The 11773-nt window shown below is 39.8% G+C and overlaps 1 long non-coding RNA gene and 1 pseudogene across 1 annotated transcript; both read left to right on the top strand.

The window, feature by feature from the left end:
- Positions 1 to 440: 440 nt before the first annotated feature.
- The window catches only part of LOC119896614, an 858889-nt pseudogene continuing 847556 nt past the window's right edge, over positions 441 to 11773 (top strand).
- LOC119896978 lies at positions 2288 to 4712 on the top strand. The gene is made up of 3 exons (XR_005443323.1): positions 2288 to 3719; positions 3834 to 3977; positions 4119 to 4712. It is a non-coding gene; the product is annotated as an uncharacterized LOC119896978 (long non-coding RNA).

Genomic DNA, 11773 nt, shown 5'->3' with positions numbered 1-11773 from the left:
CACAGAAGAAGCTCCACATGAAAATTGGGTAAGATCTGATCAGTTCTGACTCCAGCTCTGATTCTGCTTGTTGATTGTGGTTCTGATCAAATGAATGAAAATAAGATATTTCACTTATGTATCTTCGTATTCTTTTATTATAACTTGGAACTCTGTTCTCCGTATATGTTGAATTGAATTCTTGCCTGTAGAAAAATATTACATTTCTGCATGTTCACCTTACAGCTGTGAACTGATTAAAAGACTGGATAACACTAGCAGTTAATTGGAGTTGTAGCAATTAAACACGGTCTATATTTTTACTTTAATCAGTGCAAAATTACATAGTTCTTTTGAGGAAACTTATCAGATATTATTAGGAAATTATTTATAAATTACAGACTGAAATAAGTGTCATTGTCCCTTTTTAGTTCAGGGAGTTATGTGATTTCCAGTAACCACAGAGGGGAGAGCAGCACTGACAACCTGAAAGTGAAAGTGTTCAGTCAGTTCAGACTCCATTTTGAGTCGACAGAGCAGGAGAACTGAAGGCTGAGGCAGGGTGAGTGTTAATCAAACATTTTATTATTTTACTGTCAAAGTCTCTGAGTCAGTTTTCTCCCTGTGGACTGTAGAGGACAGAAACGTTAGAGTGAACTCATATGTCTGTGTTCCTTCCTTTTGCTCAGTCATGTTTCCTGGTTCTTGTGTCCCGAGCTCACAGTCAGTGTCACTGTTTTACCTCTCAGACTGAAGTCCAGAAGATGAATGTTTGTGTGGAGGAAGAGGAGGACAGAGCAGAATCTGCAGGACCCACATGTCTGTCTATGAAGAGTGACCGGTCTAAAGATCAACCTCTATACTTCAGTAATAAACCTGGACCCTCAGATTCAAAGTAAGAGAACTGCGTTTTGTGTAAAAACAGAGGGGGGGCGTTACATCGCATTGCAGTTGGCGTGAAAACGCAGAAAAGACAGATGCATGCTGTGTTTAACTCTGAAGTGCAGTGAGGTATGGGGAGAGCGACTGATTTAAAAGCCGTCACTTTCAAGAGTGTCATTAAGTGAAACCCCGTAGCTGTTTGTTCGGGCATGTTGACTGGTTAGGCTGGTTATTGCGGCGCTGCAGCCCTCTTTTGTGCGATGTAAACAACAGCGCAGTTCTCAAACACGGAAGCCTTCCTGGTATGAGGGACCAAAGATGACCAAAACATTTTATTTATATTTGTAATAAAAATGGCTATTTCTGTATTTATTTATGTATTTCTACATTTATTTCTACATTTATTTATTTATTTCTACATTTATTTATTTATGTATTTCCACATTTCTACATTTATTTCTACATTTATTTATTTATGTTTTTCCCACATTTATTTATTTATGTATTTCCACATTTCTACATTTATTTCTACATTTATTTATTTCTACATTTATTTATTTATGTATTTCCACATTTCTACATTTATTTCTACATTTATTTATTTATGTTTTTCCACATTTATTTATTTATGTTTTTCCACATTTCCACATTTATTTTTCCTTGCGCCTGTATGCTAATAGAGTGGGTGGTGCCAACATCAGTCTGAAGCAGGATTGGTTAGCTGGGGGCCGCATCGCAAACCAGACAGAAGCAAGTGATTCATCTACATGACACAAGCCAGCTACACAGTAGATTCCTTTAGTCAGACATATTCAGTGTCAAATTACATGGATTCGTCCGTGGTTATTACAATAACATCTAGAGTAAGATTCTTCCACTGTTCATGTAGTTTTTCGTAGTTAAAAGACTTGGTGAAAGAATTACTCCGGAAAGCTCCGCCCAACCCCTTCTCTGGGATTTCAACCTTCAACTAACAAGAATTTTTACTGCACCATTTTCCTCGTCGAAAGTCTGTGGTAAGTGTCTCTAAATGACTTATTAAATCATTGTTTTGCATTTCAGTAGAAGTGGCATTGTAGAACAACTTAATACTGATGTCCACCTACACTGCCTGCTCTGTCGGCTCCTGCACACACACACAAAACTTTCATGACTAAAAAGATATTACTTTATCAATCCACCTGTGTGTAGTGTAAAAAAGCGTTATTTTAATCTGTTCTGTCCTGCTCATCCTCTGTGTGTTATACAAGCACAGCTATCATTAGCTTGGTAATTAGCTAAACGTTACAAACAAGCTAAAATGAAAGCTGTCTGTCTGTAATGTTAGTCTAACTGTTTAATGCTCCGTATTTGTATAGCGCCTTTCTAGTGTGTTCGACCTCTCAAAGCGCTTTTACACTACATCTGCATTCACCCCACATTTATACACTGAGCCTAAATGCTCAAACAGAAACTAACATTCACATACTGGCTGGCGGAACAGCCGCCAGGGGCAATTCGGGGGTTCAGTATCTTGCCCAAGGTCACTTCAACACGCACCCTAGAGGAGCCGCTGACCTTCTGATTAACGGGCAACCCGCTCTACCTCCTGAGCCACAGCCGCCACAGCTTTTAGCTTAGTTTGCCCTGTAGCTTAAAATGTGGCACACTGCTGTAAACTGAGACGAACCAGCTGCTCCTCTCTACCAGGTAAGGTTACCTGCTGGCAGTAACGTTAAATAACTGCAGAGAGAGGAGGAGGAGGACAGGAGGAAATTAAGACTGAAGCAGACTGATATCTTCATTGTAAACATCACTGTGGTGTCAGATATTTGCTTTATATTGACTTAATACAAACCGTATAATGAATTTAAAAACACCCAGGCAGCCAATATGCGCACTTCAATATTTTTTTATTCATGGCAAGTCATCATCTCAATATATAACAGTGTTATCGCAGATTTTCCTCTCATCGTAGAGGCCTACCTTCATCGCTTCATGTCTTATTTGGTCTGTTGGTTGTTTGCTGGGATGGCTGAACACGCAAAATGGTCAGAGGCTCAGATACATTTTATTTAAAGCCAGAGATAGTGCTAGCAGTGAATATTTACAGACTAAAGAAGTGTTGCAGGCTGCGGTTGTTAATGCTGGTTTGAAGTCAGTAAATTAGAGAGCTGTCTGTTGTGGTAATGCTAATAAGTTAAATTATACACGCACACACACAGTAAAATCATGTTTCAAAACAGCTACTCCTACTTTCTGCCGTAATGTAAATATTCAAGCTTACAGTGTGCAAGCAGTGTGCATTTAATTAGACATTCTCATTGGTGTACTTACAGTATAATATTAATGCACAATTATTCGAAATATGGCCAGTGAATTGCAGAAGCTAGTTTTTCAATGAAGGTCAAAAACTGCATCATGATGAATTACAGTAGTTCTGAAAAGATGCCCTGGATTACAAATCTTGTTCTCAAGATTTAAGAAGTCATGTTTGTTTTGTTACAGACCTCAATTTCTTTCACATAGTGATATATTTAATAGTTTATTCAGTGAAGTTTAAATTTGAAGTTCTAATATAATAATTCCCACACTAATTGTGAGTTATATGGCAATATCATGTTTTTACCAATAATTTGTCGTGACCAGTTATTAGTTTCATGGTCAAAAGGTATCAATGAGTGTGTTTCGGGTTAAACCCTTTGGTTATCTTGAGAATTTCATGTGGGATGACTCAGTTTGTGTTTTTTCCCTAAGCTTTCATCGAGTTCTCCATCCCAGCGGAGGCATTAGTTTATGATGAGAAGGGGATACAGACGTCTCTGAAGAAGTAGCACAGCAACCCAATGATGGTGTATTTACTGTCAGATCTGACAACGGTAAACTTGATTCCCATTTCTTTCAGAAAAGACCCAGCTATACTTTGGTTGTGAAAAACCAACAAAGGGTGTTTATTTTTTCTCTCCTCTCTCTCTCTCCTGAACTACGCATAGATTCCAAGGGGACAACCTCTTCCAGCTTTTCCCAGTCCACCAGGCCACTGATTGATGGTGTAACCAACTCAGCACTGTATGTTTCAGGATAAGGAATGAAGCGCTTCCAGAAAACGACACAAGGCTGATGATGATGTCAAACATGTAAGTTAATGTGTAAAATGTATTTATTGTGAGAGCCTCAGTTTTTTGATTGGTAGCTATTTCTGTAGGTGTATTTACTGTAAGTTGTTCATGATTATTTATTTTTAGTGAATATTGTCTTGTCTTCTGCTCCTTTCGCAGTTAATTGAATCTGCACTGACCAAGAAACCTGGTGGAGGTCGTATCCTCAAGGCAAAGAAAGCTCTGACTGACTCCTCACGGCAACAGATGGTTAAAGGATAATCTCAGTATTTTTAAACCTGGGCCCCATTTTCACTTATTTTGGTGTTGAAATTACTCATAAGTACAGGAAGTTTTAAATCAGTGCAGTAGATGGATTCCAGGAGACACTCTGTTTTTAGCAGGAAGCTGAAATCTCAAAGACAATTCTCTCTCTAAATTCTCGTGAGACACATTCAACTCAAACACACAGCAGGCACACGCCGGCATCACAACTCTCTTGGTATTCGGTAGATTTTGGTTAAAGTTGATTGGTAGAATCCAAATGATGGCATGATAATGGTGTTTGTTATGGGCTACAATTCTCCCCTGGAATGCACTTTAAACATTTTCAGTGTTAAAAGTGTCTTTTAACAACAATTTCAGTATTTAAAATGAATGTGCAGTATAATAGTGAGTGCTAAAGGAGATGTCACACTCAAACAGAACTACAAACTAAACCTTGAGGGTAAATGTTTTTATTTTTAATAAAGTGTATGGATTACATGAATGTTATGGTGGTTGTTGGTTTTTTTCCCCTGCAAACATTAAAGGTTTTCCTTGTTTTAAGTGTAAGCTGAACATGGTAAAGTAGAAAATTGTAAAACACTAGAAAGTAGTTATTTAGATTTTTATTTCAACAAGGTGTTTGGCAAGAATAACACTTAAGGTGAGTAAATATTAGTGAATTGTACCATTTGTAGGAGTCAATGAAAAGGTTTAACACTAATGAAGATTGAATTAATAGGAGTTAATCATGAATGGATGTTATTTCTTTCTCAGTGTAGAACTTGATTTGCATTTTTTAGTGTGGTGTAGTGTTAAATGTTAACTTTACACTCTAAATGTTCAGACTTACTGCTGACTTTACTGTGTAGCTAACCTTGTAGTATAATAGAGACAGTTAATTCACACAATGGCCTTGAGAGGGAGGCTGCTGGCAGACCTGCTGGGGGATGTGGTTGGCCAGCTTGAAAACAGGAAATTTCAACTGTTACATGCAGTGCTTGAATTGAAAAAGTAGTTGCCAGTACTCCCCATTCACATGTTGGCGTGCGTACTGGTTGGTACACAACAAGGAGAAGGCTGGCTTGAAGCTTGAAGGAGAACATTAGCACAGTGGCATCCTGACGCTACACTGCAGAGGCACAACCTGAAGGAGTAACTAGTATAAATTAGTGTGTTATTGTAATGTTATACCATTAAATAAAAAGTATACTGGTAATATATGCAATAATGCATTACTGTGGTAATGCATTTTGACCAGTGGCCATGTTCCCCCAATCACAATCTTTAGCGCCCCTAGTGGCAGCGACCAGACCACAGAATTGGCTACAACCATAGACTATATTACTGGACGAAGCCACCCCGCTGATTTGAATGGAGAGCAATGAAGCCAGTTTTGGACCAATAAAATACTACTACAGGGCTACTTCCTGTTGGTACTGCGCATGTTCATGCAACATAACCGTGGTTTAATTACGTAGAGCAACGGCAGAAACACCGTAATTCTGGTAGCTGCATAACAAAAAGTTTCATGGATCAGTGTGTTTGTCTGACTCGGATTGTCACTGTTTAATCAGCCCACCTACGAGGCTCACCTGTCAAACACCAATGCAGCATCACTGATGGCCGAATAGTTGTTTTAGATTCGCTGAGAGTTTATAATCTAAGCAATACGGTTACATCTCTGTTGTGCGATGGGATGTCACAGGGTTTTGATGTCATTTTTGGGCCTAGATGGAACCGTCCGTGCAGGCTTTGGTCGGCTTCACTGTTTCAACTGTGGCTTACAACCTTGGCTACAGTGAAGTCAAGACAGTAGTAGTAGATCTGATCACATCGCTATAACCAATCCTGCTTCAGACTGATGTTGGCACCACCCACTCAATTAGCAGTTACGAAGCACACGCACACACACGCTGCGTTTGTGTCTAGAAGGGAAGCTTATATTGGCAAATTTGTGTGTCTTGTTTCCTCAATTTGCACAGTTTAGCAACTGATAAGATTAGATGCAGTAAATACCTAATTTAAAGTTTGTTAGGTATGAATGTTCAAAATGCGTGCATATAATGAGACTGGAAAAAAATAAATGTTTGGAAAAAACATTGGTTATTTAGTGTGATCCATATAGACAGACTGAGCGTAGCAGTTGCCAGGAGGATGGGGCTGTGCACAAATGACCATATGAAAAAAACAGCTCTGTATGACCGAAAGATCATAAGTTACCGAGAGTAGAAAAAAACTGAAAAACCGAAGCATTCAGAGCAATGGGAAATATGAGGTTTTGGCTCACAGGGATTTCTTTTATTATGTTTACCTCCTTTTTTTGAAGGTTGGCCACATTTAACACGAACATCTGACATTGTCACATAATAGATATGATAGAAAATACCGATTTTCCAGATTCTCTAGTGATGATTATTTTTACTTTTAGTTCTGGTATGAATTTTATATATTAAATCAATTAATTAGTTGTATTTTTATTGTTTATAATCCAGTGTGACAACTTACCTGCCAATGGGGCAAAAGTGCAGACTCTCAATTCAGCAGTCTACATCTCCATAATGGGATAAGATATGAAGATGTGATGAATACAAAATATGTGCCCACGACTTAATTCTTTCATTTGCTATGAAATTTGTACCATTGTGACGTATGGTGTCTAGTAAATGTTAGACAGTGTGAAAAGTCAACAACATAGGGGCCTACCCCGACCATCGTGTGATGGATTTTAGAGTCTGACTGTGTCACCTAGACTTTTGTATTTGCAAAGTACTGAAACGTAACTACAAACAGCTGAGTGCAGGAGGTGTCCACTGTGCTGAAATGATGCAGACTTTTTCTGGCTTTTCACTACAATAACCTCCCGAATCACATCAAAAACATTCCTCTTGGACAGAGAGGCAAGACATTATGATGGTGAATAAGAAAGATTGTCAGATTTTGCGTTTCACCCAGTTCTGGAGTCTTGTCACATGATCAAATAGAAACTTAAGATTGGGCAGCCATAAACATATTACCCAGCAATCATCACTGTATATGTAGCTTTGTGACTGAAAACCAAAGAAAAGAAGAGTAAATTAATTCTGTGGAATCTGTGGAATAAATTTTTTATATTTCACCGTATACCTAAAAAAGTAAACTGATAAATTGATTATGACTGACCAAAGCTTAAATCTTTAATAACAATCAGACAAGAGTTTAAGACACAAAATATAATCTAAAAATGTAATGATAGAAAAGACTTTTACTGTCTGAGTCTCTTTTTGGAAAAGTCAAAATGTCTCTGTCAACCCGTGCTAGTCCCCTGCTCACCACATCAACGTGTAACTGGTCATTAAGGACTTATGTCCAGTCAGCTGGATCCACAGGAGGGGTAGAAACTGGAGAGACAGGTGTGGTAGTAAGCACAATGGTACTGCTCTCCACTTCAGTAGGCCCAGGTAGACCTATGAGGGAGATTAACACAGAAAATAAGTAATTTGAGTAAGTTGACATGTTCATACTGGGTGTTGCTAGAGGTGAATAATTGTTCATTTATCGTTGATGTAGGTCTAAACTCAAAGCCTTGTCAGCTTCTTGGATGATACCAATGATGGAGGTAGAGGTGGAGGCTGATGGATCCACTATGAAATAATAAAAATTATAAAATAAATTGACTGAATTGAAATGACTTGTATGTTAGCTTAGATGTGGAGGATCTTATAATGCAAGACAATCTGCCAGAGTTTGATACCGTCTCCTTTTAAAAAGTGACTTTACATAAGATGTTTTTTCAACACTGGCAGCTTTGGAGGAGGCTCCATGATATTGCTCAATAATCAGTCCTTTAAATCAGCTACTACTCACTCCCTACCTGACTTGATTTATAATCAAAGAAGGGCATCTCTATAGGTTTAACTACAACACATAACTTACCAGCAGTGTCACCTTCGTGGGTGACAAGTCTGTGCACAAACCTGGTCTATCTGGTATGGTATAATACTAAATAATAATAATACTATCTTCTTGTCTCCTCTCTTCTGTTGTCTTTTTACATGTCCAGACAAATATGACATTCTCTTGTCAGACATCAAGCCTGACGGACCCAGCGTCACGAGTGATGTCACAGGGTCAGGGTCAGGAGTCACGGGTCACAGCTGTATTTCCATAGTATATAACTAAATAAAATAACCACTATACAGCTGTCTTTCATTTGAATGAAAACTATTCAGCAGAGGCAGGGATATATAAACCAGAAAGGGGGAAATCCTGCTAATGTTTTGCTGTTTGTCAATCTTAGAGTCACATTAGGCTTTGTGATCATAGAAAGTTTCTGTATAACATCTACACTCACCATACTGCCCTCCCTCCATAGGCGTCACTAGACCCTTTTACTGGGACACGTGCACCAGTATCATGTGCTGTGAACCAGTAATGATCCAGACCAATCAGACAGGCCAACTCCGCCAACTTCGGTCAAGTTAATATATATGCTACGTCTGGTTACACCGTCAAAATAAAGTGACTGGTAAACGCTGAGAAACAGTCAAAGCGAGTGTTTACAGCAGATCACAGTAGCTTATACTATGGTAACATGCAGCTGCAGTGAATCTCTCTACTCCGACTGTCTTTCTAATCCAGCAGGGGAGCGCTTGCCTTGGTCTGTCTGTGTATTGGTTGCTTGCCAGCCTTTGTGTCTGAACAATGTTAAAAAAGGAAAAAAGGAAAATACAATTTTTTTGTATTTTTGATAAACACAAACTGGCAACAGTGTTTATAAACGGAAAAGATAACCGCGAGACCTGTTTTAGGGGGTGCTGCATCCTCCTCAGCACCATATTTTCTGTGTCCATGCTATGTGCATAAACAATGTCTGCATTTTTTCTGTACTGTATTCCTTTAATATGTCATGAAAAACTACTTTTTAAACTGTACTAACTAAACTTAACTAAAATTTGTGACACAAAGAGAAATCATTGGTGCTGTCTTCCTCTCAGTATCTGTGACAGCTGTCAGTCACCTAGAGAATTTTGGTGTTTGCAGAGTTCAGTCCAACGGACAGAAAGCAGAGTCTACAGTATCCAGCTGTCTGTCTATGAAGAGTGACCGGTCCAAATATCTTCTTCCTCCAGACTTCAGTATCAAACCTGGACCGTCAGACACAAAGTAAGAGACTGTTTTTACTGTAAACTGACCTGATGGAAGATGATGCATTGAGGATTAAGACAAAATGTTTAAAAGATTTATGTTCCTGATGCAGAACTATTAGTGCAGATACAGTTTCGAACTAAGATGGATGTGATTTTATTTCTTTAGCAAAACACCTCAGAACCTCAATTTCAGAATTTACACTTCAAGAAAATCTTGGTATATTTTTGCCCTCATGTTGACGTCACTGTAAAGATTTAGAACGATTCAAAATCTCAAAGAATCTGCTGCAAATGTGTAATTCATTTTCTCATATTAACTCTAACTACTGAGCTGTTTGGCTCTTCCTCAGATCAGCTGTTCTGATCCACCAGATGCATCTTGAATCAGTTCAGATCATCATTGTGCAACAAGTGGTGAAAAAGCATTTGTAGTTCAGCTTTGCTCACCTTGATGAACACTTTGCTTTGAATCATTAGTAAGTGGAGCTTTGAGCTCAGATTCTGTCCATCATATATTGTTCCTAAAGGTCAAGAACAAACATCCACATGGTTGCATTTATGCCTTAATTAAATTGTTGTCTGGATTTGAACCTGTGACACCATTGTTACATGCTTTATGTCTGCGACTGGTCTACCATAATTATTTCGACCACTTCAAACCTCAGTTCAAATCTAACTAACTCAAGCTAAGCTGCCCAGAGTGACTGTAGAACAGTGAAGGACATAATCAGCTCTCTTTAATGGAGGCTTTTACTGTGAAGGAGCTGCAGGAAGTGTTGAGTTTGTGTTATTAACAAACTGCAGGCAGATCACTAAATGTTTAATCAGACAGTCAGTCAGACAGGAAAAGCAGTTAATTAGTGTTTCTGAAAGCAGGAGAGCTGAAATAAAAGGAACAATCATCTTCATTACTGACTGAAAGCTGAATTCAAACAGAAAAGTAACGACACTTTTACTCTGTGACCATCTGAGCTTCTACACAGTGTCGGACACATCTGGAGATTTTTCAACAACAAGCAACAAATCATTTTAGTTCTAAAGAAATGTCTTCACAGAGAGAGGAAGAGGAGTCATGTTCCTGTGGAGGAGCAGCCGTCCTGCTGTGCTTTGTGTCAGGACGTCCTGAAGGATCCAGTCTCTACCAGCTGTGGACACTGGTTCTGCAGACGGTGCATCACCTCATACTGGGACCAGTCTGCTTCAACAGGAGACTCCTCCTGTCCCCAGTGTGGAAAAAGATCCAGAACAAGAGCTGGACTGCAGACAGCCAGTCAGAGCAGCTCTGTACAAAGTAAGACTGGACATCTGTCCGCTGATGTCGTCATGTTTGAAAACAGGACTTTCTGTTTAATTACAGGGACATTTGGTTTTTAATATTATCATGAATATCATAAATTCAAAAACTATAACTAAACTTTATTTTTCTGGATTCTTGCTCTCTGTTTAGTCTCTGAATGTTTGTTCTTCTCTTTCAGCAGATAGTGGTCTGCAGGAGGTTTTAGATGAACATAAGATCAGTCTGAGGAGGAGATGTGAACGTGTGACTGAAGGAAGTGATGAACCAGGAAGTGGAACCCTCCTCAACAGGATCTACACTGAGCTCTACATCACAGAGGGACAGAGTGAAGAGGTTAATACCCAGCATGAGGTGAGGCAGCTTGAGACAGCTTCCAAGATGGAGACCCTCCATGACACTCCAATCAGGTGCCAGGACATCTTTAAAGCCTTACCTGGCCAACAGAGAGCCATCAGAGTGGTTCTGACCAACGGCGTCGCTGGCGTTGGAAAAACCTTCTCAGTGCAGAAGTTCACTCTGGACTGGGCAGACGGCTCGGAAAACCAAGATGTCGGTCTGCTGGTTCTGCTCTCGTTCAGGGAGCTGAACTTGATCAAAGATGAGCGGCACAGTCTCCTCACGCTGCTCCATGTTTTCCATCCAACATTACAGAAGGTCCCAGCAGAGAAGCTCGCCGTCTGGAAACTGTTGTTCATCTTTGACGGCCTGGATGAAAGCAGACTTTCATTGGATTTCCACAACAATGAGGTTGTGTCTGATGTCACACAGAAGTCATCAGTCAACCTGCTGCTGACAAACCTCATCAAGGGGAATCTGCTTCCCTCGGCTCTCGTCTGGATAACTTCCCGACCTGCGGCGGCCAATCAGATCCCTCCTTCGTGTGTTGACAGGGTAACAGAAGTACGAGGCTTCACTGACGCCCAGAAGGAGGAGTACTTCAGGAGGAGAGTCGGTGATGAAGAGCTGTCCAGCAGAATCATCTCACACATCAAGACCTCCAGGAGCCTCCACATCATGTGTCTAATCCCAGTCTTCTGCTGGATCACTGCTACAGTTCTGGAGCACATGTTGACTACAGAGCAGAGAGGAGAGCTGCCCAAGACCCTGACTGACCTGTACTCACACTTCCTGCTGGTTCAGATAAA

This window comes from Micropterus salmoides, unplaced genomic scaffold (genome assembly GCF_014851395.1).
Source record: "Micropterus salmoides isolate LMB-PRFRI ecotype aquatic unplaced genomic scaffold, ASM1485139v1 Ms_hic_scaffold_1, whole genome shotgun sequence".
NCBI classification, from domain to species: Eukaryota; Metazoa; Chordata; class Actinopteri; order Centrarchiformes; family Centrarchidae; genus Micropterus; species Micropterus salmoides.
The sequence above is the reverse complement of the archived record's forward strand: the minus strand, read 5'-3'. Positions and strand labels throughout refer to the sequence as shown.